This window comes from Pezoporus wallicus, unplaced genomic scaffold (assembly GCF_028554395.1).
Source record: "Pezoporus wallicus isolate ANWC-B61680 ecotype Strahan unplaced genomic scaffold, APGP_CSIRO_Pwel_v1 contig_1181, whole genome shotgun sequence".
In the NCBI taxonomy this organism is placed as follows: Eukaryota; Metazoa; Chordata; class Aves; order Psittaciformes; family Psittacidae; genus Pezoporus; species Pezoporus wallicus.
Genome location: NW_026641428.1, coordinates 3,424,931 through 3,449,648, shown reverse-complemented (window position 1 = coordinate 3,449,648; position 24,718 = coordinate 3,424,931). Strand labels below are relative to the sequence as shown.

Below are 24,718 nucleotides of genomic sequence, written 5' to 3'. Positions count from 1 at the left end.
TAGAAAATGCTCCATCCCTGACAGTGTTCAGGGCCAGGTTGGACAGAACCTTGGGTGAAATGGTCTAGGGTAAGGTGTCCCCCTTCCAGCACAGGGGCTGGAACTAGATGATCTTAAGGTCCTTTGCAACCCTAACTATTCTATGGTTCTATGATAAAATGAATTCTTAAAATTTAAGACTACTGACTCTAAATGTAAAATAAGTGGTGATCCAAGCAATATACGCTTCTTCCCTCTCAAAGAAACAAAAGAAACAAAGGCTCCTATATTAAATAATAAAAATGTCAGTGGAAATGTTTAGAATTTGGTGCAAATTCACACAGTTTCCAGATCTTTTTTCCCATTTAATCATTTCTCATCATGTTCTGCATAATTTATTACATCACTTTAATAGACATTCAAGCTCTAAGCTTACAGGATATTTTACTTGTGCAGAATGGGTGTAATAATTGCAGAAAATATCAGAATACTGCCCTTTCTAAAGTAGCCACAGTAGAAAAATACAAAGAAATAGGTGTATCTGATAATATTTGCAGGAGAGGTTTAGCAGAAAGAAATTGTTCTTTCAAAGTAGTAAGTTAGTGTTAAAGGGCTTCTTTTCTAATTCTCGTTTCCAAGAGGAAATAAGCAAAGACAACCGGTACTTAATGTTATGCTTTTTTATACAGTATCAGTTCAAGTGTGTTTAGGGCCCCCAAAGAAGTGGGATGCCAGGCAGAGTAGATAGCTTTTTGTTGTACAATTCTCCCATGTGTTATTCTGTTGAACTGTAGTGCACCTTCCCCACCTGTCAGTGGAGTAAGCTCAGCTCAGTTGTTTATAGGCTGAAAGAACTTAATGCAGCCAACCTTATTCTTAAATGACTAATTTAAAGCTGGTGATTCTGAGAAATGCACATGTATGAGGAATTCTTGTCTTGTTGTAGCCCAAGGTTTATGCATATGTTGTCTAGGATGCCTAGTCCTACTAAAACTATCTGAGGGGAAATCTCAGATAGCCCTGTAATGTAAATTGATGTAGCTCACTCTGATATGTTGCACAGCTGAAACTCAGACCTCTGTCTACAGGAAAACCATATGGCAAACTCAGGTGTTTCTAGGCACTGATAAATTACCGTGTGGCTCTTCTCCTGATATTTGCAACCTAGCATTGGAGAAAATACAGAATTTTGCTTTGAATATATGGAAAAATGTTAGAAAACAGGTCTTTAATTACAGCTGGCTAATAAATCCTTGATTAAATTCAGAACTTGTCTATTTCCCTCAAACATACCCTCCTCTTAACTGAAAAAAAGACCAACCCAAACCAAACCACCAATGTCCTTTGGGTTTGGGTTTTGTTGTTTTTTTCTCCCCAGGGTTGAGGGTTGCTCTTTACTTGCTTCTTTTATAAGGGAAATAAATTTTGAGCCAGCTTGTTTCCTTGTGAATTGAAGAGGAAGAGCCTTCATCAAAGTCAAATCCAAATGAATTATAAAAAAGGGTTTTTTTTCGGTTTGTTTGCTTTGTTTTTTCTTTTTAAAAACCTCAGAACGATATAAATATTTCATACAAACTGTTTGTACTGAAAAAGAAAGGAAGAGGAGGTCAAGGATCCTCTAGGAACAAAAAAAGATGCAAAATATCTCAGCAGCAGCTCTTCTATGAAATAAGGGAGCCAAAGTGACAGTTGCTCTCAGAATTAAATTAATGCTAATTAAGCTCCGTATCTAGCATTAGAAAAAAAGCCTTTTATTCTGCTGGGTTTTAATCATTACTGATAGTCATATAAATCGTAAGATAAAGCCTACTCTCTAGTAAAAACAATTTATAACTCACTGAGGCTTACCAGGTAAACTTAGCAAAGCAGACAAAAAACTGGCAAAAATTATTTGTTGAAAGCTGCACTAGTTCTGTGTCTGAAAAGGCATATGGGGTTATGGGATTTCTTTTGTTTGTTTGTAGTTTTTTGTTGTATGCTGACATAACTACATAACTGCAGTATTATAAAGGCTCCAAGTGGTTACCATCAACTCCCAAAACTTAAAGTACCTCTTAGAGGTCATCCTCTAAGATACTTTGAGAACCTTACATGAAAAGAGAAAATAATATGCCTTCAACAGCTTATGAAAAGAGGATTTCCATTTTGCAAGAACTGATCCATGTTTTTCTCAAAACATTGTATTTATTCAGAGCTAAAAAAAACCTTGAAAATTTCTGGATCTGTTGGGACAAACTGTCAGGAGTCCAGACAAGCGATCCTATGAATCTGATTTTCATTCAATGAAAATTTATTAAATACAAAATGCTGCAGGAAAATATTTCCAGTTTATGAAGATAGATCTTCTTGAGAAAACCTTTTCACTGGAATATTTCCAAATGGTTCTGTTTTCCAAAGATAGCTGGGCATAATTTACACAGTGCAGAGGGATCAGTAATATTTCTAGTAAAAATGGGCAAAATGCAATTGCTCTCCTCAGTGCACACATTTAAATACTAGCTGCCCAATTAAGTCTGGGCAAAGAACGACAGTGCACTCCTTAACTTTCCAGGACGAATGAATTCAAGTGTTTCATTCCCAGCACTGACAGTGCTCCTAGGCTGGTTAGCTGCCTCTTGCCAAGATAGTTAGTTTCAGGCAAATGTAAGCAAAATACAGATAGAATGAGTAATTTATTGAATTATTTATTCAGTTATAGTGGTATGTACAGCCTCTTGCAGGAGTGAATAAGCAGGCTTTCATAGAGAAGAAAGGGTACACTCACCAACGTGCAAAGAAATAGTTCTGGCCACTGCTGCTATCTGTGAACAACAAGTCAAGTGCCACCTGGAATAAAAGTCAGGCCTGCAACTCTTTGTTTCATGTGCCAAGGAAGTGCTTTGACTAATGTTCAGAAAAACTTTTAAGTGTGTGTGTTTTGCATCCATGTTCTCCTAGGCTAAAACCACGAAATTTAATTTCACTCCTCAGGAGACTGAACTGCAAGAGCACAAAGTAATTAACCATTAGCAACTGATGTACATTATAGTGCTGGAGAGAAAACTGTGGAGAGTATGGAACTATTATCTCCTGCTAGTAAGGCTCAGAGGAGCTTCTACCTGCTTATTAGATGTAAGTTATAGAAGGTAAGGAGGAAGAGTCAGAGAAGGCAAATGCCTGAAATCCATGCACCTGATAAGCATAACAGTGATGTAAATATAGATGCTCTGATGTAGAACTCTGTAGGAAACTTATTCATATACTTATGTGGCCTGTCTTGTCATGAAATGGTAGCAAATACTGATGAGCCTTCCATTGAAAATTGTGGCCAAACTCTTATTTGAGTTGATTTTTTTTTTGTGAGTAAGGCAGGAGTAGAAGAGAGAGAATTTTTAATAGTGTAGACTAAACCAATCCTGCTTGTCCTTAAATTCAGGAATGAAGTCATTAAGTGCATAAATATAGCAGCAGTAAAATGTTAAATTTTTTATTTCCTCTATTAATCAGATTAAAGTCTCTAGCACTACTGTCATAACTACATATACAATTAGTAAGTACGCAACATCCCCTGAAAAGATGGAGTATTTAATGCTTTAGTGAGAGACTTTCCAGCAGAAGTTCTGGCTGAGGTTAGAAAACATACTTGCACAACCTCAACTTCATTCTAACAGAAGAGTATTTGTGTGGCTTGTTCCTCCTTTCTGTTTATAGCTCTTAAAACTTAGAGGTGCTCTTCGCAGTATCATAGTAAAAAAAAAAAAAGAAACAAAAGAAACTATTCTTCAAAGCAGCAAACAGCAGGGTCTCTGCTTCTAAATTTTTGCATATTAAATGTATGCACAATTATCTGATGACCCAAGGCACACTAGAACTGTTGGGTTCTTGAGAACTAGAAAGGCATGCAAAAGCTAGAATCTAAACCCCAAAATGGATAACTCTGACATTCCCTGTTCTGCCCAGATGTACTGGCTTTCCCATTCCCCTGGAGTTTTCTTAGAGGAAATGTCAGGTTCCCTGAAGTGCTTTATAAAATACTGCATTTTGAAACAGTAACTGAATTAGCAACGTGGATTTTGCAGCACACTTCTCTGTTAAGAACCATTTGTACCCAGAACATCAGAACTAATTAAGAACGTGTTCCTATGCATCATAATTCAGAAAATCTAAGTCTTTGAAATGGCCCTGTATCCAACATTTGAAATGGTATGAGAGAGGGATGTCAAGGAAAAGTTAACTTCTGCTACCAAATACACTGAATGTCTGGAAGAAGCATAACATTTGAGGAAGTACCGTTTATTAAAATAATCTGGATTTCTGTCCAGCCACCAGCAGACTATACATAGTGTGTGTATATGGAAACATGTATGTGTGCGCTGGGGGGTCAACTTCCTCATATGATACAGTACTGGGACACTCGTAGTAATACTGTGCAAAAGAAATTGAGGGTACAGCCATTTTAAGAAATCTTAACTTATATTTAACTGACCTTGAGATTTTTGGCTGGAGAATCTTAGCAATATCTAGTCTTCTCAGGTCCTGAGTAGCCACTGCTTTTACTGACTTAAAGTAACATTATCTTTACATATGCATGGAAAAAGAAGCCTATTCTTGACTTTATGGTTTATTGCTCAATTTTCCTGTATTGTAGCTGAACTGAATTAAAAACAGAGTGCAAGTGAAAAGGTCTCTCTTCCAGGGAAGGCTGAATATCATTGTGGCTTCAAGACACTGAGCGGCAAAATGTATTTTACCACTGCTGTTAAAAAAATTATTAAGAATGTCACAGAAAGAATAAGAATTGTGGATTTTGGGGAAAAGGAATAAAAGTTCAATGTTTAAGCATTCAGAAAATAAAGAAGACAAATCTTGATTTTTCTCTTGCAAGAGAAATTCTTCAGTAGCAAAATAAGTAATCCCCAACCCATAAATTTGGTGTGGACAAGGGACATACATTGCGGGACTCTTTTTGTTGGCGTTATCAAACCTGAGTTACTGAGAAGTGGAAATAATTGTCTGAATAAGAGATTAGAGCTGTATTTACAGTGTTGCAATACATGAATTTGTGTTCTACAACAGAAAGTTTAAAGGTTTATTAGATTAGATCAAAGAACAGAACTGAAATGTGGTTTTGAACTCTGTTGTACTTTGGTATCAGATTACCGACATAAGCACTGCATACTTTGTTCTCTTTAATCATGATGTTTTGCATCCTAATTGTGAATTTATTCAATAGCACTTTTTTTGGTGTGTTTCATTTCCCAAATAAACATTTGGAAACTGAAACAAAATTGTAAGAAAAACAACTGTTCTAAAATAACTCCTAAACTACACTTAGCCCAAATTTACCTTGGGAATTGCAAAGCTAATTATTTTTTTTTTTATTGAGTCCCATAAGCTACTTTCTTTTGTATTTACTCTCATCTTTATTCTGCACTTGATTTCACCATGGTCTGAACAGCACCTGTTTCAGAAGAACAAATAGTAATTAGGGCTGTTAGATGCTAATATAGACCAAATAACTAATATTAGTATCATGAAACTGTAACCAAAATATTTCTGAACAGGTGGTCTGAAGGCCAGGATTGAAATAAATCTAAAAGATTTACATATCTCTGTATATTCATCCAAAATTCTGCATTATGATTTTTCCCATGAAACAAAGGAGCACATCTTTTGAGGTTCCCCTATCACCAACAGTTATTTTCTGCTTTTGTAAACTTGCACAAATTAATCAAATTATAATAAAGGTCTTGCTCCTGTTCTCATTGACTTCAATCAGGGTTTGGCACTGACTCAGAAATGGTAATTAGAGGATGGAGAATTATTATCTTAAATAGAACTTGCAGTGTGCTACAGTTTTGACTTGGAATTTTGTTAGAATTATCACAGTTATTTTTATTGTCTTTTTCCTTAACCTAATTTGCTAGTGCTCTGTGGGACAGTTTCTCATCTTACCTTGTTTTACAAGTTTCAGTGTCTGGAAGAATATTACAAGACTGAATTACTAGAATTTTCTTCATTTGGGAGATTCATTAGATAATTTCTGTAAGTAAGATTAAGTTCGGAAAGTAATCCAAATTATCAGTAAAATTTAAGACAATATTAAATTAAAGACAAAGCAGAAGAACCATTTATTTAGAATATTCTCACAGAAATTGTGTTATCTGCAACAAAAAATTGAAGCCAATGAAAGTCCTAGGCAAAAGCACTTATGCAAGTGAAATCAGCATGGGCCATGTTAATGTAGTTAACTTTATAAAGCTCTTTCTCCACACTGTTCCCTTTTTCACTTTGTTGAACTTTAACAGATGATCTATGACTCAGATCCTGACAATACAGATGTCAATGTTAGAAATACACGGAGCTCCTGAGGGCCAGAATTTTTGTTAGTATACTTATATTTTCAATGTCTTGTAAGTGTGCTAAACTTCAGAGCCTGCTTGTTTCTCAGTTAAGAAACTTAAAAAAATTGCTCTATTAGGTTTAATGCTGTCAACAGAAAGAAACTATGTCCCTTCCAGTCTCTCACATCAAACTCTATTCACCATTTTGTGCTGATCTAGACGATGTCTTCAATCAGCTGTATCTTACACAACTTTTGCTCTCTTCCCTGTGGGCTTCTCTATGCCAGTACTTGATTCCTTCTCCCTTTCTGTTGGTTTTTTTTTTTGTTTGTTTGTTTGGTGTTTTTTTTTAATTCTGACTGCAGGCAGTTATCTACTGGAGAAAGGGCCAAAGGTGAGGATGCTTCTCAATGAGTCTCCAAAATCAGTATCTTTCCCTTTATTGAAGATTTCCCCTCCTCTCTTCCTGTAGTTCTGGAAATGATCAGATGAGACAGTTACTGCCTTACATCTACAGCCCAGCCAACTGCAGTCAAGAGACTTGCAACTGGGTGACTGTGCCACATGCCATACCAGCTGGTGCTTGATACTGATCATCCTAAGACATTTTTTCATCCCTTATACATCATATCTTGACTATCAAATACTGGGACAAAACCTATGTAATCGACAATCAAAATCATCATTACTGATAAAGACCAAAACACTCTCTACTTTTAAAGAAATGGTAACATGCACTTTATTTTTAATATGACGACTATAAAAATTGTAATTCTCCAGATAAACATACATGTAATGAGAGTCATTACCACACAACAATAAACCATCATTGCTATTATAAAACCATAAACTGTTATTCAATATACTATAAAATTCAAAATCTAATTGAAATTGCTAGTTTAGCATAATTCCCACAAGCCATCATTCTTTAATACTGTGAAATGAATGGGTTTTTTGTGGAACTATTAATTGTTACTGACAAGCAATAACCACTGGAATGAAACTCCAATTATCAGCAGCCATTAATCACATTTACTGTCATTTGTGATAGCAAAAAAAATTCAATAATATTCTAAACAGCAGAAAAGAATTTATAGCTCTTATGTTTTAACTCACTTCATAGAAATCAGATGGTCCTTTTGAGGTAAGCAAGGAATTGGAAAAGGCTATTTTCAATCTAAACACAATGTTCAGTCTTGTACTTTCCAGTACAAAAAAAAAAACCCTATCACCTTTTTCTATTTCAAACAAGACTTAAGATACCTTGCAGGTTTATTTCTATGCAGTTATGTACAAATTATAATTTGTTGCACGATGTTACTGCAGTCACATGGCTTTAACAGTAAGAAATTTTAGAGATCATCTGAGCATGTAGTTCACTAGTCTGTTCCAGGAAAGCACTTAACGTTACTTTTAGGATGCAGGCTTGAGTAGAAGATGAAGTGTTCTTGGAGATGAGGTGTAAATAAGGGTAGCATAGCCTTCACTGTGGTACCTGAGCATTCAAATAAAATGAACTCAACTCAGAACATTTTTAGTCTTGTTAATTTTTAAGATTCTGTTGTTTACTTCAAATAATTGTTTTCTCTTATTTTTTGGAACCTATACAGTGTATCAAGAACATACATGTACATCTTTGGGAACAAAATGATAGCTAAACACAGTAGTTTACTACTGACCCGATTGCCCAAACATGCATTGCAGTTAAAAAGCCATGCTTGCGAAATGGGATTTGCTTACCACACCTTGAAAATTACTGGTATTACAGATCACACTGTTGGACCATAAAGGGCAGATTGCGGTCCTTACTCTTAAATGGTACTGAGGCTGTTTCCAGACTACAGCAGAAACAGATCATGCTGGGTGATGAGGATTCAGACTTCACTAGTCATTTCCACTGAAAGTCTGTCAGCTTTTGATGGCATAATAAGATTTAGATTTAGAATAGTGTGGAATCACCAGTTTATAATTTGCTGTGAATAACCTCATTTAGAAAAAGCAGTGAAATCCTAAATATTTTCTTTATTATTCTGTGTTTTTCACTTACGGTTTCATCCACCCTTCACAACCCATCAAAGACACAAGCCCCCTAACATGAATCAGCAGAGCAGGAATAACATCTGTTCACAATATACTGCAAATATCCAGCAGAGTATCTTTACAGAAGAGATGTATGAGAAATGACAGTTGAATACTTATCAAAAGAAACCCTGAAATAGACACAAAAGTCGTGCACCTCCAAAGCACAGGGCAACTGCTTGTTTTTCAAGTTTGCAAGTAAACGTATACTTACAAAATTGAGTATGTTAGTGCCTCTGGAAGTGAAAGTCAGAGGTTGCCCATATTAACAATTTTCAGTTTATGTAACCAGTGCTCCAAATTTTTAAATCCTGCAATTTCACTAAAACTGGGGTGCGTAGCTGACAGTATGGTTCTATCATGCACAATGTACTACTTGAGGAAGTCATGCCTTTGGGATTCTGTTCTTTCTGATATAAGGATTCTCTTAAGCTATTGTCGCCATTCACCCTTTGGTTACTTAAAAACTGTGGTTAGATAAAAGTACTTTACTGGTGATTTTCCTGCTAAATGCAATTGAACATTCTTCCTCTGAAGCATAGCAAATTTTTGGCCTATCTGCATTTTCTTGAACTAATTGAAGACTTTAAATGTGTACATGTCTAACGTAATCAATACTATACTATAGAACTGTCATGATCGATTAATAAAAAAAAAACAAACAACAACTGCATAAATGAATTGAACTAGCAGAAAAAAACCTTTTGTCTTTCATGAGAAAACTTTGGAACACAATTCTTTCCCCAAATTCAACTCTTAAGCCCTTCCATTTATTATTTTCTTGATGTTTTCCTGAGTTGTTCGATGTGCGACTTGACTAGTTTATAAATTTATTAGAAAATATTTAGAAAATTGATTAGAAATAATTACCATGTTACAATCAGATTTGAGGTTGAAGAACTGATACTGAAAATCCATTTCTGGCATTTAATTAAACATGTCTATCTTTTCATAAGAAATCACTAAGTATTTAAAAAGGTTATTTTTCCATTAAAATGCTCCACCTGAAATTTATCATGCAATAGTGCATTCATTTGTTTTTGTTATTGAGGTAACAGAGTTAATCAGAATAACAGAAATCAAAGTATTAAAAATGTAGTTGTAAATTCTTGATTTATTAGGGTAAGGTAAACACTAGTTCTGTCAGATGCTGCTTATCTTTCATCATGAAAGGTGATCCTGCCCCTCTACTTTGCTCTTGTGAGACCTCACCTGGAGTACTGTGTACAGTTCTGGTGTCCTCAACATAAAAAGGACATGGAACTGTTGGAACAAGTCCAGAGGAGGGCCACGAGGATGATCAGGGGACTGGAGCACCTCCCGTATGAAGACAGGCTGAGAAAGTTGGGGCTGTTCAGCCTGGAGAAGAGAAGGCTGCGTGGAGACCTCATAGCAGCCTTCCAGTGTCTGAAGGGGGCCTATAAGGATCCTGGGGATGGACTGTTCATTAGGGACTGCAGTGACAGGACAAGGTGTAAAGTGTTCAAACTTGAACAGGGGAAGTTTAGATTGGATATAAGGAAGAAATTCTTTACTGTTAGGGTGGTGAGGCACTGGAATGGGCTGCCCAGGGAGGTTGTGAATGCTCCATCCCTGACAGTGTTCAAGGCCAGGCTGGATGAAGCCTTGGGTGGCATGGTTTAGTGTGAGGTGTCCCTGCCCATGGCAGGGGGTGTTGGAACTAGATGATCTTAAGGTCCTTTCCAACCCTAACTATTCTATGGTTCTATGATTATGGAACTAAATACATTCGCAGAAGGAAAAAAAAAGTATACAAATATTACCCTAGTAATACCTTTCCTTTAAAGAAGATAGTAATAGACAAATGTTTGCTAATTCAGCAGGTATGTTTACAACATAGAGTCTTTAAACTTGAGATGTCAGTTAACACATATTCAAGATTCCTGCTAACTTAAAAGAGAAGGATACCCTTGAGTATGATAGCGAGAACTGACTTCCCCCACCCCACCCTACTTCTCCCTTCTATCCTACTTCTTATCTCTCATTAAATAATAACTTTCATCTAGTGACATCAGTCATTTTGCATCAGCCTTTTTTATGGCTTGAAGAGAATGTTAGGCGTGGAATAAGCATGAGTGGCATTTAAACTGAAATGTGTGAAATCTTCATAGATTTTGATAATAAAAGTGGAAAACAAATCATGAGTTGGTATTAACATTAGCTGAGAAATGAAAACGGATGCAGTAATTTGCAATGCACAACAGTTTGACCTGTTCTGCCATCACTGAGCTGCAAGTATTTACAAATGTAAACTAGTGCACTGTCAAACCTTGAGACTGGTAAACTGTACCCAGTGGGTTTGGGTAGTGAGTGCAAGGAGGGTGAAGCTGTGATCACAGCTGTGATCCTCTTCTCATTTTACTGTGAGGTTCTGCTGTCTTTAAATGACTTTGAGTCACTTGGATGTCTTACAGAAAAAGAAAAAAAAAAGGAAATTATCATCCTAATAGCGGGTAAAAACGAACAGAAAAGTAAAATGCATAACCATTAATAGGAAATGCTGAGAGTTACTGGACTTTCTCTGATTTATTTCTGCTGAAGATCTGGCTAAAGGGAATGATCTATTTTTTGGCTGCTCAAACTGAACACTTGAGTAGATGATAGTTTTGAAGATGTCATCTGAAGTATTACACAATTAGTATGAATAATTTTAAAATATTCTGTTCCTGTAACAGATCATGAAATGCCTCATCTAATGGACTGAGAAGCTTAGAGCCAAGCTATTCCCAAAACCAGCAAGTCTGTACATTTCTATCATTTGGTATGACAAAATTTGTCATTTAAAATTTAAGTTGTGACTGAATAATAGATCCCAAAGAATGATCTAACTTTGGCTGAGCTTTGCTTAAGAGTTAGGCTACACCTCCAAAGATGGCACTACAGGGTGGAAGGGGTGAAGCTGTTTGCTGGCATGGGAAGAATTGAATGTGCAGCCAAATATTGCCACAATGAAAGAGTACTTTTCCATTGCACCTACTTTCCTTAAATCTTGGCTAAGTTCTGGCTGTATTAATAACAATCTGCTTGTCAATTCTGATGTATTGTAAAAGTAAAGCTTTTGTAAATTTGGAGATGTTGCTTGATTTGGGATTTCTTAGTCCCTGTCAACGGCTCACTTATCCTCTATCAAATTGACACAAGTAATTTAGGATTCTTTAGTTGATTTTAGCAAATAGTCCCCCCACTTTATTGTTCTAATTATTCATTTGATGGTTTTATTACAGCTGTACATCTGGATTTTCATTTTTAAAGATTACTGATATAAAAGTTTTCTCCAGCCTACCCCATGTAAAACTGTGTTTTTGATGTAAACCCATATTATGGTAATGTGTGTAGCACTGCACATAGCATTTGCCAACTTTTGAATCAACCTACTTTGAGGGTTGGCAATTGGCTGGCAACTTCCTTCTCTTTAAATATTCCTGATAGGAGTTTATTGCTTTTTGGTAGCTGGAGAGCAGTACAGCACATATTCGACTCTTATATTTAGTTCCATCTCCATTTTAGTTACAGACCTTATTGCTATAATTAAAAACTATACAATTTGTGTTTATTATTCTATATGCCTTGTGTGTGTTCTATTCTTTCACTTCGAGAGCACTCCCCAAGGTAACACAAAATAATAACATGCCATATGGCAAATAGAGTCAGCTGTACACCACGCAGCATCTTTTATCATGCAGCTTTTACAAAATGACATTCCCAAGTTTGTAACTGATGAATATGGCATGTCCTAGAGAAACTCTAGCTGTATTATTCTGCTGCTTCCATTAGAAGCATCCTTACTGACATTCTGAGCCTTTTTTTAACATAAATGCAGCAGCCGTCATTTTGCAAGAATCAACAACCTACAAAGGAACAGGCAGAATGCCTCAATGTGCTAAGCTTACCAAACTTCAGAAAGTTAGCATAAACACAATATTACATTATCATGACTTGCGCAATATATAACTGATACAATGTAACAGTAATAATGAGTTTGTTGTTTGTTTGTTTTTAATGTCTGTATCGGTCCTGGGGATACATAGAATGTGTTATTTCAGCAGTGGATTTCTACAGGTTTGGAGTCAATCATCTGAACTATGCTGTGTGGAAGCATTAGATACCGTTCCATGAAAGTTAAAAAATAAGCATAACATAGGTTTGTAGATGGGTTCTATAAACGTATGCCTACAATGCTAAATTCTAAAGGGATTTTCATTTGTATATGTACAAAATGGATGTGATAACCTGATATTACATAGGAATGCGAAAGCCGGCATTTCTTACCAGTTGACGTGTGTTGGTATAGGAGCATCTCGCATTAGCTTTAGTTTTATGAGTGGAAGGAGAGGCAAGTATTAAACAGACAGACAGGCAAATGACAGATATGCAATTTCTAAGTAAGAGTATTTCTTTCCATCTTATGCTTGTGGCAAAAATACAATTCAGTCTATTCTAGAAGTAAGTCTACCTAAGGAATTAAGGAAATGTTTCTCTCGTGAGCAATTGCATCATGTAACATACAGTTAGCTTAGCTTCTCAGCTTGTTTTAGGCTGCAGGGAACATAGAGTCCCCATTGCATTTACTGCTCTCACTATGTCACTACAAGTGGTACAGCAACTTTTCACCAAAGCAGCAGAGGAGAGGAGCAAAGGATGAATTGTTGCTCACTGTTCTTCCAGATTTGCTCTTTAGTAAATTCATTTTTACTCTTCTCTACCCAGGCTTAGGAAATAGAAGTGTGCTGAAGCTCCAAATGACCTTTCCATCTGTCACCAATCTAAGACGGAAGAGGCAGGTCATAACACATGATACTTTTCTGCAGCGCGTGTGTAATGCCCCAAGAGATCAGCACCAGGCTATGATAATGTCAGGTTTGAGAACTTAGAACTGATTTGTTGAGAAAGAACAGTAAACCACATAGCACAACTGTCTTTTACTCCTTTGGAAAAGTATTGCTTGTTTGGTTTTCTCTTAAGAAATAGTACAATATTTTATTTAAACAAAATGAAATACAGAAAATGGATTTCATTCAAAGATATGTCAAATACCAGTGTAGTAAATATCTGCACTGACGGTAATGGCAATTTTGCTCAAAAAGGAGATTTATTGTGTGAGTGGGTGGGAGTAGGGTATGTGTGTGTGCATACATATGTTCATAGACACACAAAGCGGTAATTCTCAGAAACAGTAGGGAGGGGCAAGGTAAGCATAAGCTATTCTACATGAGTCTTTACACATCTCACACTTTATACAGAATCACCTGAATTCCTTACCTGATATTTCAGAAACTTTTTGTCCTTAATTTTTCTTTCTTGCTTATCTGCATCATCTCTACTGCCATTCTCCACTGTTTTCTTGCCTCCTTGTCACATACGAAACCAGTGCGACTGTATATTGATAAACCTGCATTGACAAATACCTGAGAGTTACAGATGGGTAAACAAAAAACATTTATTACTCTTCTTTTTGTCTTCAATGAAAACAGAGAAAGAACAATAAGAGACCTGGGGTCAAGTTCTGATGTAATAAGTTTGCAGCCTTATTTTTATATTGGTAACCACTTAAATCCATGCACATAATCCATTCATGTAATTATTTTTTTTTTCTGAAAAGAATGTGGCAATACAAACACATAGAAATAATGTGTCTTAAAACACAAAACGTGGGCTTATGAGAAACAGAAACTACTAGTGTTTGGCACGTTGTCCTTTAGAAACCCAAGCAAAACCTTCAGAGTGACCAGCCATGTTTAGAAGTGCCAAAAACTAGTTGCAGCATTTATCTGTTTTCTTTTAGAGCTGATCTTGAAGTTTATAACAAGGTATCTATCAGAGACACTGCAGCGTTCAGTGATTTTCACAGAATTCTGATCAGGCTTACAAGAAATTCCCCTATACTGTAAATGGCAGTTTTCTGAATTGCAATCTAAAGGAGGTTTGTCTGTTTCCTTTTCTCTTTTGTCACTCTTTCATGGGTTGTTCGGTTGTTTTGGTTTTGGTTTTTTTGTTGTTTTTTCTTGTTTTAATTCCAGAACCTATTTCCTGGCTTTTCCCCAACTCTTAACAGTCCCTTCTCCAGCTCTTGTGCCTCTTTTTTGCACCTTTGCTTTTGAACAATCATGTCTTTAGGCATGAGTTTGTAAATAAAAACTATATTGTTCTCTTTTATGAACTTAGCTATTCCTAACATTCTCATTTGTAATCCTCTGACTTCCTTAATTAAGTCCATTATAGTTATAAATGCCTGTATGGGGAATTTGATCATGATGATGATGAAAAGACATAATTTTGTCATACAAGCAGGTATGAAAAACAATCAAAATTTGGGAATGTATAATGGTACTAATGAATTTTAACTGAACTCAACTGTAGACTCTTGGGACGTATTTTCTAAAATGAAAGCCATTATCTTTAAATTGATTTCTACATTCCTGGGGAATTTATTTGCTTGAGAAACACAACAGCCCTATTTGTTAGCCCTTTTGTAGTAGGATTTATGTCAGAATGAAGACAAAAAGCATAGAAATACTTAAAGTGGCTTCTTTTAAATGATGAAAATGGTTCTACCCTATCTCTACCATGGAGATCTTGAGTGTTCAATCCCAAGAACTGCACAAGCCTCTGCAGAAGCCTGCCTGCCACTGAACCTGGACTGGCAGCCTTCAGTGGCTCAGACACACAAAGTATGGTGGACAGAGCCTTGAATCCAAGATGAACTTAGGCTAAAACGAGCAGAATTTGGCCCCATGTTTCTCTTTGTCTCGCTGGCTAAAAGTGTTACATATAAGCACAGTCATTAAAATTATGACAAGTACCAGTTAGGTTGTGCATTATTTACTGCAGATTTCTGTGACTGGTCACGTCTTTATATGCTTTAACATGTAGTATGTGTTTCCTTAGAGCATACCACATTTTATGAGTGTGTCCAGCTTTTCACAGGGAGGATATTAAATGAAAAGCATTCTATTTGCCTGGAAATTCATGCCAAACACCAGACACTGTGATTAGCTAGGAAGAACCATCTGTCATGTGCCCACCCCCACATTGCTGAGGAAGGCAGAAACTGAAGGTGAGAAGTATATTTACTTTTGTCAACAAAACCAGCTGTTGCCATTACCTTTAGCTGTAAGGCAAACATGCTGGAAAAGGTGACTACCTATTGTGATTCTAGTGCACTGGGACCAACTATGATTGTTGATGACAAGCAAACCTCTTAAAATCCAGAGGAAAACTGCTTTATGGCTTATGTCAGGAGGGCATGTACAAACACAGCTCCAGCTGGAAGCTGGAACCAAGAAGCAGAAACTTCAGGCTAGAAGAATATCGGGATGAGTTCAAGTAAGGATCCCCCCCAATTCTCCCGCCTTCCTTTTGGTAGAAAATTATACTGGAAAAGAGAACTATTTTTCTCTAATGATAACATAAGATTCTGAAATTAAGCACAGCAGGTAGAAACATCCGGCACAGATGTAAAAAAAATACTGCATATTCATATTCTGAAATGTTTTCCAGTGCTGACAGCTAACTATTCCAAGTGGAAAAGGTACATGCTCTGGTGTCATTCGTTCTCTGCCCATTTCCCTTCTTACATCTCTGGCACTGTATTTTGGGAGCTGTGTACTCTAATCTCTGTTATTCTTACCGATATCCATCAGACTAAGAAAGTTATTTACAGAGTTAAATCATTTTGACTTTGAATAGGATTGCAGCAAATAGGTATATTTTCTACATTTTTGAGAAAGGGAAATGGGGCATTTCTTCACTAAAAAGACTTTATTCCCTGGCTACTTTCTTTCATATCATACAAGAAGAGCACTGTGCTACGGTGTGAATGTACCTAGAGCATTTTTCAGAGGCAAAATATAAACATTGGCAGCAAAGGGCACCTCATGCAAATGCGTTTCCTGAGTGATAGCTCTTCCTCCCTGATGATTCTGGCAAGACATAATAGTTTGGGAAAGTAAGTGGAGTGCCCTGCCCTTCAGCTCTTTTCCCCAGGGCATGTACATCCCCTTGCAAAAAGGATTATGACAAAATAAAACGTTCATTTGGGTGGAGCTTCTTTCAAAATACGTTCAGTATATCACCGTAGAAAATAGTAGAGATAAAACAGAGCTGTAAAGACACACTTTTAGGAAGAGAAAACAGGCTATCATGCCTAACTCTATATTACACTCATATTCCTTTTACAGCCCACCTGTCAGTCCTGTTACCCTTGTCTAGAAAAGAATTTACAGTAAGTCTCTGCTTCAATCAGTTTCCATGGTAACTTGGTTCTGTTTTAATACCCTTACATAAAAATGGCTTGGTTAAAATAATAATGAGCTGGAGTGATTGTCCACGCCTGAACTACATCTTTCCCATTGTTCAAAAATAATCAGATGGGGTGTCACTCCACCTGTGCTGGTTCCTTTAGCTTCTACAAGACTGTCTCACTAACTAAGCCAGATCAGTTTCTTTACCATCTGTAAATCTCAGTTTTCAGAAGCACATAGCATTCAGGGTACTGACTAGTGTTTATACATTACATGCAGTGAAGCAGAGTAAAGCATGTTAGGGTCTGAAATCTCGAGTTCACTGGGGAAGGATCCCTCTGTGCGTACAGTACCTACAGCAGGGCTGAAAGCTCCAAGGACCACAGCATCTTTTAAGGAATGAACCAGAACAGGCAGACTGTCTCTCTTCTAGAAAATGCTTTTCACAAATCTAGGGAAAAAAATTTCCTTTGGGCCAGATCAAGGGGAAATAAAAGTTCAGAAAAAAAAAACAAATGAAGGTTTTAATTCATTCTAAGAATCTTGTGATACTGGCCCATCAGGCTTATCTCTTGCACCCATAATTTCTGATTCTCAGAATGAGAATTTTGACTCAGTTTTACTTGGTCTTTTACACTATTTTTCATAATTCTGATTACTTTATACTGTCTCAAATCTCATCTAGGAAAAAGTCAATTTTCTTTTTAATGTAACTTAAATACTTCAGTGATGACACAAGTTTCAGTTACAGGGAAATCTTAAAAGAACTTCAAATGTGGATCTGGTAGAGGTCCTCAGCAATTACACTGAGAATTCGCTGCATTTCACAGAAGGTGACACCTTCCCTGTGATAACCAAAAACTTGTATCTATTCTGTTCTAGATCTCTTCTTCTAAGTTGTGTTGGATAGCTTAATATTTGTATAGGAAGCTTTTTGATCCATAGGAGGCACCAACAGAATTTATGGAAAATAATTTTACACTGCTGTATCTTCCAGGTAAGCATTGAAAAAGCTGCTGAATGTAGGCCTACGCAACAAATTTGTCCAAACAAAGGCTTGGTAAAGACCTCATGTTTTGGCATGGCACAAAGTTGTATTATTTTCCTGTTAGGACTGGTTGCCCAGGTGGTAATGTGCATTGTGTTTCAAAATTTGGGTAGTATGTGATATTCTCCTTAGCAATACACAGAAGGGCACTGCTCAGGGATTTTTCACACCTTATTTCTGAATGGCACTACTTATGCAAGGTATATGCATGCTAGATTCTTCATATGGGTTTACTTTTGAGTAAACTAAACTTTGGTTGTCATCCACTGATTCATATAGATAATATGACAACCTTGAAATTAATTTGCGATTTAAAAGGAAAAAATCAGTATCCTTGTCCTATACCAAATAATAGGGGTGTAGTAGACATTCTATTTAGGCCTACATAATTCTTTCCATGACAACGTGAAAAAGCAAGCTTTTAAATCTATTTTTTCCACCTCTTATTTTTAAGTAGCAGTTTGAGTTACCCCTTATGTCCTAACACTGTCCTATATACATTAATTTCTGAAGGCAGGGCACTGTCAAATCAGGGTATCATAAATCTACTGAATTCCTCTCATCAGTCTTCGCAATAACATCTTCACAGTACTCCTGCGCGTCACTAAACTATGACCTTCTCTGACTGATCTGTGCAGACTATGCTTAATTGAACTGTGCTTTTCCAGTGGGCATTTTAACTATCATACAATGATTTTTTCTAAAGCTGACATCCAAACAACTGGTCTCCAGTTTCCAGATGAAGGAATAAATAACATCTGATGCTTTTCTGATTGAAAAAAGTAGTTATTCTTAATCCTTTAAACCTCTTTTAGCTCAATTAAACAATTACATATGCTTACACTTTTCCATGATTTTTTTACTCCTTTCATAATCCTTTGTATAAAAAGGGGTCCTGGTTCTGTGCCTCTTTTACTATTGTAGCACTACTGATTTCATCCTGATGCTAATCAGTGCCCCAGAAATACTCTAGTTTGATGTGAAAACTGATCATATTCATTGGCTGCTTGAGCTGGGAAATTTCTTGTTAGTCATGGGCTTTAATACAGTTCTTATTGTATTTAACTAATCTGCTAATTACTGTGTAGTGTATATTTTCTTTTTACCCTGCATATTATGTGATCAGCATACATCTGCAAAACTCGCTCAAATGTATAATTTGATATTTCTGTTAAGAGGGTCTTATTATTTTTAACTCATTATGCTGACATACTTTTAAAAACATCCTTACTTGATTTCTATGTCTTTTATTATCTTATATTAATTATTGCCAAGTATTTGAGAAATACCAGTATCTATTACTAATTTAGTTGCTTACTGGTAGGAATTCCAATTAGTTAATCTCTGTGCCTCAAATGCACTCTAAGGCAAGTAAAATTCATTTGTACAGGTGGTGTGCTCATCTTTGTGAGGTACAGGTGTTTTCCTATCAGAATTTTGCTGCCCTACCTTTTCCCCCCATATCCTCCTGAAAATCTCTAATGTTAACTTCAATATGTATACAATTCTCTGTCTAGCATCTTTTTTATACTTCTAAGATGCCCAGCCCTTTAATCTCCACATCCAGAAGCTTCAACAGCTATGTAACTTCTTTATGTTTGATTTTCATTAGCAAGAACTCCAGTTAGTAGATCAAAAGCCCTCTGAATTACTACCCAAACTTAATTGTTTTGATGAAGGAATTTAATAGGCAAGCATAAAAAAGTAGATTTTCTTAACTTTTTTTTTTTTTTTTAGCAATTTTGTTTCAGTAGTAGAATAATAATGAGACTTTTTGTTCAATTATGATTAGATTTTTTATCATTTTTGTTGAGTATGATTTTGAGGAACAGAAGCTGCAAGACAAATATTTTGGCTCAAGAAGCTCATGTGAGTTCAAGGTCTTCTTTACTACTAAAAATTTACAAAAACGGTAGTTATTGAAGCCATGAAAACTAATAAAAATCATGCTGGGCTTACAAACAACTACAATAATACACATTTTTAAAATAAATAGGCTCTTTTTTATTTCCATCTGAATTACGTAATATTCTCAGCAAGGCAGATGTTTTTTAAATGCAAAGAGTGCTGGGAAGAGGAGTTGGGAGAGAATATTCCCCCATCCTCAGCATTTTTAAGGTAAAATTCTCATTGTTATGACTACCCTTTATGGCTGGACTAAGATCAAATAAATTTAACGTAGCTTATTATTCCTTACTAAACTTCAGCTCTTCAGTCCTACAATAACAGATTTTATTAACAATTGTGAGAGGAAAAAAACGAGGTTTAGAATGTTTAAAATCTAGAAGTTAAAAGAAAAATAATAAAAATGTGCTACTTTTCCATACACGCAGTCATGGGTTGAATTATGGTGCTTTTTCCTCTTAGGTTTGCTTTTCATCTCTATTAATATTACATTTGGGAAATCATTTGGTAGCTATTTTTTGTGTCAAATGCCCAGGTCATATAAATTAGCTACACTGACTTCACTGATGTCGTATGGATTTATATCCCCATGGAATGGAAAGCATATACATGTAACACAGCACAGCATAAAAGCTTTCTCAGCAGAGATGATCTATCTGCAGGGGAATTTCAAAGTACTTATTATCTTGGACCAAGGACTCAAAAGTTGGTAGAAGCTTTACCATCATCTTCTCTGGAGCTCATGGGAATATTCACACTACCCAATTTTAGGCTACTGGCTAGCTCAGATCAGATGATTAAAAGAAATTTAGAAAAGGTAAAGTTGATTTCTTTATGGTCCAGATCTTATTTAACAGAAAAGAAGGGACTATGTTCTGTTAAGCTCTTTTTTTGAAATTCAAATTATGTTTATACCTTAGGGAAAAGACTAACTAGAGGCTAATATGGCTTGCAAGAGCTTCTGATGATTAACCTACTTTGTTTTGCTCTCACCACACTGCATTGGCTAATCATCATCTTTTAGCAATGTCTTCAACAATTAGATAAAACAGCATTTCACTCTTTTCTATATTTAGAAGATGCTATGCAAACTAATATTATTTTTCCTTCACTTTCCATTATACTTGCCATATGCACCGTGTATAGTAGAATTAATGTAAGGAAAAAAATTATTTTCTATCCTTGACTAGATACAGACAAGTTAATTCTTTTTTATCTTTACTTTCCCTCTAGGCCCAGTGCCCATTACTGTTGAATGAGATTCTATGGGTTTCTCACTGGCAATGAACAGAATTTAAAATTCAGTCAGGAATTTTCCCACTTAGAATCTGTTTTATCACTGATGTTTTCCTGACACATTAGACACTGACTGGGAAGTCTGGTAAAGAGAAGGCATTCTTGACAGTGTCGTGGTTTAAACCCAGTCAGGTAATTCGTTCGCTCACCCCCCCCTACTTTCCCTCCCCCTACTCCCGGAGGGACGGAGAGGAGAATCGAAAAGAATGCAACTCCCACGGGTTGAGATAAGAACAGTTTAGTAACTAAGGTATAACACAAATCACTACTGCTACCACCAATGATAATAATGATAAAGGAAATAACAAGGGAACAGAATACAACACCTCACCACCCGCTGACCGATAACTCGCCCCCCAAGCCCGACCAAGCTCCGACCGATACCTCCTCCAACCCTGCAGTCTCCCAGCCTTTCCGGCTAACTCCCAGTTACATCCTGGGCATGACGTGCTGTGGTATGGAATAGCTCTTTGGTCAGTTTGGGTCAGGTGTCCTGTCTCTGCTTCCTCCCAGCTTCCCCTCCTCCCTGGCAGAGCATGAGGCTCACAAAGTCCTTGGCCAAACCAAAACATCTCTATCAGTTCTGTTCCCAGGCAGAAAGTCAAAACACAGCACTGCACCAGCTACCAAGGAGGAGAAACATGACTGCTACTGCTGAACCCAGGACAGACAGTCTTGAATATACTGGCCAGAATGAGTCAGTTACTATGGCAGTTTTGTGAGGCAGTCTTGAGTATGTGTGATGTTTACATGGTGTGTGTATTTCAGCTCATGAACCAATTATACTAAAGATGGGAGAACTATTTGATCATCAGTTATTATATATTGGGTTTCCAATGGTGGATATTTGGGGGGGGGAATAGTTTTCCAGGTTCATTTCTAGGCCTTCCAGCTACAACCCTGCAGCCACAGCACAATTAGAGATACCTAATCTGACTGTTCTTCCTTCCATATATTTCAGGGACTTGAACTTTGGTCTTCAGCTTTTCAAGACAATATTTCAGAGATGCTTTTAATAACTGGTGTTAGAATGGTTTTTCAAGTGACGTGTGAATTCACAATGGCCAGTTCCACTATATGTGCAGTGTATTTGCAATTCACAGAAGAATGTGACAAAGGGACTTTAATTGTTTAAAGTTTTCCTGTGTCCTGAGATTCTCTTACAAAACTTCTAGTATTTTTGTAAGAAAAAAACACTAGCTGATTCTTACAAAACTGTGCATACTTGAACTGTAATGTCGTAAGTGCTATTTTTCCGAGTATTCAAATGTATATTCTTTAACACTTATGTAAAAAGGCTGTATGTAAGGGAGGAACAGACAGCTGTGCTTACTAGTATGTCTTACTGTACCAGGTTTTTCTGGTAGGAAAATAAGCCAGCTTATTATTAGGTAGAAATATTATTAAGTGGAAATAAATTTGGACATCCCTGAGAAAGCATTTTACAGCAAAATAAAGACAAGAAATTTATAAAATTGTTTACATATAACTAGAAAATGACAAAGGTTTTTTTTTTGCAAAGGAATGCCATCGCAATACCAGTGTCATTTCCTTTGAGAGAAGGTACTTATCTATGCACAATACCAGGCCAGGGACAGCCTTTAGTACCTCAACAAAGGAACCAATGATGATGGAGTACAGAAAATGAATAGTTTAGAAAAATGTTAGGTTTAGGTACACGTACAATGCTAGTTTGAACAGCAGATACGTTTTCCATTCAACTACATGCCGAATTCTACAAGAATACCTAATTCTTGTTATTCATGGGACCATCAAGGTAAAGAAATAATCTTCCCTAGACTTCAGACAATTACCTAATTACATTGCCAAGAGCAGTTGCTCTTTTTTCCATCTTCCTGTACATCATCAAACAAAAATACCTCTCTCTCCCTAGAGATACTTTGTTACTAAACAAACTTAAATACTTACTGAAAACACACAAATCCTTGAAAACTGTTATGTGGCATAGGAAGAGAGCAAAAGGTATCCAACATGTCCTGTGTCTAGAGTAGAAGGGATGTTACTTGTTAAAAGTGCTCAAGTGACTGAGAGAGAGACCATGCCACATGTGATAAAAGGAGGCAAATGAAAATCAAGAGCTCCTGCCTGTCAGATTCCGTGGTAGCAACTTCTCCTAACTGTGATTATTGATTAACCTTGAGCATGTAACCACCATGCTCTAGTTGCAGACCGTAAGGTACCTCTTAACCACTCAAAGTATTACTGCACTGCACCCAGCAGCAGTATGTGCATCTTAGCCAGGCACATAGGCCTCTCAGACCTACCTGTGCTTAAATATCTGCTTTATTTACACTGCCTCTAGATGTCCAGTGCTAGGAGAAGTAGAAATGTCAACTGAATAAGTAAAACAAGGATATATTTGCGACCGCAAAGACTGGATAGTTTTGGACATCTTTTTGCTTATGAGAATGTCACCACATCTAAGAGAAGATGTGCATCTCAGGAGCATTTAGTGACAAAAAAAAAACCCAAACAACAACAAAACAAAACCATGCAGAATTCATGTGCAATATTCTTTTTTAATACTGCTTCTCCCAGAGTTCAATGCCACCTTTTTTAACGTTTCCTAAGTCCATACATTTCAGAAACTATGTATTTAAAGGTCTCTTTCCCAGAACTGCAATAATAGAGGATTTTGTTAGCCACATTTAGGGATTTTAAATTATTGCTGCAGAAACTCCTATATTATAGTGCACAAAAGAAAAGAGAAAACAGTTTTCCCCCAGAGCAGATTCTCAGTGTATATTACATGATTCATAGGGAGAACAATCATGTAAATGAACTATATTTTTCTGTTTGAAAATATTTAAAACTAGATTTATTTCCAAATTAAGAAAGTGTTATTGAATTCGAAGAAAAAAACTCTCACCAGCAAAAACACTATGTGAAAACTAAGCACACAGTGTATATTATGAATGTGAGCAACTTGTATTTGAAAAGATAAAAATGTGGTGGGGTTTTCTTTTAAGAAAGAAACTATGATGAGTTGCTGTAAAAGAGACAAGAATGGTCTTCTAATGTGACATACTGAATACCTTATGACCTTATGATTTTTTAATTTCTACACAGACTATGTACTAAGAAAAACTATCAATTTTCTTTTTAATCCATCCATTCTACTTCAGTTTATTTGGATTTCATTTCTCATGCCTGCTAGGTCTCATTCGTTTAGTACAAACCCACTTTTCCACCTCCTGCCCAGTTTCATGCTCCTTGGCTATGGTGGTAGCGTGGCATGTATTTTTCTAAGGAGCTCCTATCCTGATCCTGGACCACACATGCTGGAGGTAGCAGATCAGCAGATATGTCAACTAGCTTTGCCTGCAGTATATTGTCCTGGAATGGGACAGAGGCACCAGCATTGCATTTCCGTTGGAAAAATAATACTACCTGTGGAGAGGTTTGTTTGTGCCACCTCCTTTCCAGCCATGGATTCTTTCCATGCAGAAGGATGTTACTACCTTGCTGTCACTGACTTCACTGGCCAGATTTGCGTAACAAAGGAGACTGGAGTGCTGGATTTGAGTCTAGCCTTTTAAGCTGTGCCAATTCTATTTTAAAATTACATGCTTACCAATGGAAATAATGTAAAGCAACCTATTCACTAGCAGCTCCATTTTTATCCTGCCCCTGACCTCTCATGTCCTCCTGTGTACTCTGACTGTAGCTGGAGTAACTTTGTACTTGACAGTTCAAACACTGACTGCACCTGCTGCAGGAAAGAACTTTAGGGGGGATGCACAATCTATGTGGGAGTCCATAATGCAAATGGCCAGGTCACGCTGAACTTTCTGTGCAATGCCTGC

The 24,718-nt window shown here is 36.6% G+C and overlaps 1 protein-coding gene across 9 annotated transcripts in view; it reads right to left on the bottom strand.

Moving 5' to 3' along the window:
* The window catches only part of B3GALT1 (beta-1,3-galactosyltransferase 1), a 210,368-nt gene that overhangs the window by 98,898 nt on the left and 86,752 nt on the right, over positions 1–24,718 (bottom strand). For 3 of the 9 annotated variants that reach the window (XM_057423801.1, XM_057423799.1, XM_057423803.1), the window contains exon 2: positions 13,662–13,791. The exons of 4 other annotated variants lie outside the window; for them this stretch is intronic. The gene's annotated coding sequence lies outside the window, so the exon portion shown is untranslated. Of the gene's footprint in view, positions 1–6,654; positions 6,777–11,799; positions 12,251–13,661; positions 13,792–24,718 lie in introns of those variants that run through there. 2 more of the 9 variants (XR_008974142.1, XR_008974143.1) reach the window with 2 other exon arrangements.